Source organism: Empidonax traillii, unplaced genomic scaffold (assembly GCF_003031625.1).
Source record: "Empidonax traillii isolate 1590-97213 ecotype Southwest subspecies unplaced genomic scaffold, ASM303162v1 scaffold105:size1093405, whole genome shotgun sequence".
Taxonomy (NCBI): Eukaryota; Metazoa; Chordata; class Aves; order Passeriformes; family Tyrannidae; genus Empidonax; species Empidonax traillii.
Genome location: NW_020955298.1, coordinates 356,147 through 360,802, shown reverse-complemented (window position 1 = coordinate 360,802; position 4,656 = coordinate 356,147). Strand labels below are relative to the sequence as shown.

Below are 4,656 nucleotides of genomic sequence, written 5' to 3'. Positions count from 1 at the left end.
AAGAAAAGAGCACCTCGTGGGTTTTAGCATGGCTCAGAAATTTTTAGAATGTTCTCATCTTTGCCATGTTATTTTGATATAATTTCTTCCCGTTTTGTCTTGGGTGGGAGGTTGGCCAAATACCCCCATCTACTGCTACCATCAGGCCTTCCCTGCTCATTCCTCTCCAGAACACAAGAAACAGTGGCTAAGTCCTAAAGACTGTGCCCTTCCCTCTTTTTCTCTGCTCTAAGGGAGAATGGGAGGCATCCCACCTATCACCAGTACAGGGGTACTTGTAGGACAAGTAGGAATTCTGTTTGTTTATGTGTTTAGAAGGAAAAAAATAAATCACTTCATCCTTAGGAGTCTGTTTTGGAACCTGACTGAAGCATGTGAAGGGGCTGGTACAGTACAATAGAATCTGAGTATTTGCAGCACAGAGTGATTTGAAAATAAAACTCTTTGTGAGTGTAGGAGAGAATGCTTATTATGTGCTTCCATAATCACATATTTCATCCAAAATTAGAATCTGTTGAGTAAATCCCCAAACAATTTATGACTTCTCTAAAGCAATTCCCCAATTGTTCTTCAGGCAACTGAAAGGCCACGGAGCACAGAAGCTGCTGTAGGCTGCAGAATGTTTTCATCTGACTTGTTGGTGACTTTCACTCTGCTTTTTTAATATCATAAATACAACTAACAGATAAATATCAAGATTATTTTATATAGGAGATTTTTTCAGTCATAAATCTATGGGGAAATAAGTTTTCTTTAGAACAAAAATCTATCTTTTTTGGGGGGGAGGAGACCAAGTTTCTACTAAAACTTCCTAAAAAGAGCAGCTGTAGTTTTCATAATAACTTTACTGAAACAGATTTGATTTTAGGGGAAAGGATTTCTAGTCAGCTCTAATGACAGGGAGAATTAGCTGTCATCATTAAATTTGGTTGAACAAGGAGTCCTCACTTTATTCTATACATGCAGAAAATACTTGTAAAAACCAAGATTTATAACATCTAATAGCATCATCCACTTACTTTACACCAGGGAAACTGTAGGAACAATAAAGACAAGAAGTGCAAGAGAGGGCCTGTTGAGATTAGCAGTAAAGGCTCAGAGTAATTAGACATGCCATCACACTGAAAATAAAGGAAATGGGCATTAACTCCTCAGTGAATTACTGGCTGCCCTTCTGTCACTGCTCGTGTCGAGCTCAGAACGAAGTTTGAGGTAAGTTCTTTGGAGACTTTCTTTATCATGAGCTTAAAACCATTAAACTGTCTTTAAAATAAAGAAACCAGTACCACCTCATGAAGTACGTGGAAAGAGTACAGACAAGAATGTCATGCTACTTCCAAGGCAGTCAATTAAACTGTAACATGCATGTGCAGGCCAAGTTTCTTCCATCAGAAGGAGCAGTCTCCACGAGGCTATTTAGTTACATGAATCACTATTTATCTACAGCCTCTGACAAGATACAGCCAAATCAATTTCTTCCAGAGAAGACAGACTCAGGCTGAGTTATATCCCCGTTTTCCACTTCAAAAAGACATCATAATCAGTTTATGAAACATGAAAAAATGTAGCCTGTTGCAGTGCCACAGTTCCCCATAAATGTTCTAAAAACCAGAAGGGCTGTTGCTATAGCAGGAACACGAGCTTTGAATTCGTTGCTAATGAGTAGGGCTTGGAAAACATACTGAGAAATAATTGCAGGTTAATAACCAGGTTTCAGAAAATCCAAATGATCCCTTTTTATTCCATGTGTCATAGCAGTCTGAGTCTGGTAGCACAATGCTACCTAACCTTAATTAGGTTCCTTAATCTTCCATTGGCTGGAGCTGATTTGTTCCAGTCAAAATCAGTCCCCTAAAGTTTTTGGTAACTCCCAAATTTACTTATTCTGTAGTTATCACAATCAAACACACACCTTCTTGGGAAGAATCAAAGGAAAGAAGAATTTTTCATTAAAAAAACACAGTTTATCTCAGACTGTCATAAAATTCTCTGCACGCTCATTCCAGTTGGCTCATTTTTACGTACTGGGTTTGCTCATGTGTAAATGCAGGTAAGTTATTGCTATTAACACCCTCCCTTAAACTGACTTTTGAAGAAAACAGTAGAAACATAAACAGTTCTATAAATGGAAATTATAAACACTGAGTCTTAAATACGACCATTATTGGTTTATAAGCATGTCCCATGAAAAGGTATTGACCACACATCACAGTATCAGTATATACTTGGTGTAAAGTATCAGCATATACTTGGAAGGCAAAACAAAAATGTTTTCTCCCCAACAAATATTTCAAATTCCATTCTTTATATAAAATATTTTAAGTATTTAAAGAGCAGCAAAGAAATAATCTGCCTGTGCATCACAGTAAAGAAAATGCAATTTTCGTTCTTCAAAGATGAAAAATTGTGTCCAGACACACAGAGAGCAATCTGCTCATCAGATAAGTGAAGCATGTAAGAAATTATTGGAAAATACTTACGTACAGTGACTCCACTTTGCTCTCCCCCTCACCAGGTTACTCTGTTTTTCACTTGTGCTCTTATTCAAGCCTCAGCTGAAACAAACTGCCTTTGACAGGGATGCATTTCATCAGAGCTGCTTTGTCTGTCTGCAATTCCCTGGATGAACACTCTTCCAATAATTTATGTCACTACTGGAGCTCTCTTGCTCCCCGAGCATGGGCAGTGTGGCTGCTCTGTCATCTCCCACTCACTGAGCTTCTGCAGGGAAGAAACAATAGATGGGCAGTTGACAACTGATAGTACCCAACTGCTCAGGGAAAAGCAACCTGAGACCACAAGGTAACACTGTAGATGGTAAGGGTACACTACAGTGTGTCATCTGTCCTCCAGTGGCATTTTGAACCCCCAGAAAAACTATAAAATACTGGTAATAAGCCTGTGAGGACATAACAACACTGGAATCAGTATCGTGAGTATCGTGGTATTCAAAACATAGATGTTCCTTTAAAATGAAATTCTGTTTTAATTAGAGGGAGAAAAAAAAATCTCATTTTTTCTTTACCAGGAGAACAGCAAAGGCTGAAATACTCCTGGCAGATATGATATTGCCTTCAATAAATTAAATTACACTATTGATGTTAGCATTATCGTGCTGACAATGAGGATCAGAAACAGTGTAACTGTCTAAATAAAAAAGGTGTAACAAGAAATAATTCTAATATTCTGATGAAGGGCTATCTTTCCAACACAGCTTCCTAAATTTATTCTGGTGTTTGAGATACCTTAATTACAGTGACTTCTGTGGTGAAACAAGTGAAGAGGTGAATTGTAACTTGAATTTTCAAGGCAAGCTCTCCATCAAAAAGAGAGGACTTCTCAAGATTCAATTGTATGAATTAATAATCATTCCCACAAGCCTACTAATTTATACAGTGGTAAATTTGATTCTGTTTAAAGGAGTTAACAGAAATTTTATCAATTTTATCAATCTCTATTCAATTTGGATAGAGAATTCAGATAAGAGTTTATACATCCATTGGAAAATAATTAACTTGCTAACATCTATTAATAACCACAAAAACTGCTGGAAGAGGCAGTTCTGTTACTAATTTTTTTGGAGTTCAGTAAAACTCATTTTTATAGACAGGACTAAATATTTTTAACACTTACTTTACAGCCTCCTCTGGGATGGTGTATACTGCTGCCAACTCAGCACCACTTCCTGACACTTTAGAGGGAAAAGAAAGAAATGTTAAACACAGTGGCAGAAGAAAAGCTGAAGTGCCTTGATTCATTTTTCCACACTGGGATCTGAGATAACACAACTTTTAGAAGAGGGCATTAGCTTTTTGAATTGAAATCAACAATTTGACTTTTGGCCCCTCAAGATGTTACCACAAGCAAGGGCAAGCCACACTGATGTCATCATATGAGGGGGACGCTCAATAAATATTTTTACAGTTAGATAGAATGAAATTATTAATTTAGAAGTTTACAAGGTTCTTGAGACCTTCAGCCAAAGAAGTTGAAAAACATTATATCCTGATTCATTTTAGCAATAGCCCACAGATAAAACTTTCATGAATGGCAGGTCTCACTTTCAGGAGTGATTCGGTCAGATCAGGCTTCTTAATCATTTTAGGTGCATCTGAAACTTGTGCTTCAGATGAAGCCAATTTAAGGAAAGAATGTATAACCAAGGTTTTTTTAAACAAGCACTAAGTAATGCAACTAGGCTAGAAAATAACTGAGATGTGAATATTGCTTATTGAAAAATTAGCAGGGACAGCTATTGCAGGATTTCCTATGGCTTTATGCAATTGTCAGAAGCAGAGGAATGAGGCTATTTTTAAAACAGCTGCTGTTTATAATGTTCCCCTTCAGATTTCCACTTCTAAATCTCAGCCCAAACTGCAGCAGGGACCCTCTGCTGACATGAGAAAATACTTGAGTCAGTGTTTTCCTTCCCAATCTTTCAGCTGACCTAAGCAGCTCCTAACACTTTCCAGGCTAAGATGACTTAGCACTACAGTTAGATAACATTTTTTTCATTCCTTCCTGAAGTTCAAATAACACACAGTCTTTCACTCCTTTCAAGCTCAAACTTCAGTAGACACCTTTCAGGTCCCTGGTGCTCTGAAGCACCAACAATTCAGCTTTACTAAGGCTCAGACAAGAATGAGTCAGGCATTG

General features: G+C 37.6%; 1 protein-coding gene across 1 annotated transcript in view; it reads right to left on the bottom strand.

Annotated features, from left to right (window-relative positions):
* ANKFN1 (ankyrin repeat and fibronectin type III domain containing 1) overlaps positions 1 to 3,694 on the bottom strand; it is a 119,351-nt gene extending 115,657 nt beyond the window's left edge. Inside the window, exons 1-2 of the mRNA XM_027882423.1 lie at positions 3,634 to 3,694; positions 2,481 to 2,721 (exon numbers count right to left, since the gene is read on the bottom strand). The gene's annotated coding sequence lies outside the window, so the exon portion shown is untranslated. The remainder of the gene's footprint in view (positions 1 to 2,480; positions 2,722 to 3,633) is intronic.
* Between the last annotated feature and the right edge of the window lie 962 nt (positions 3,695 to 4,656).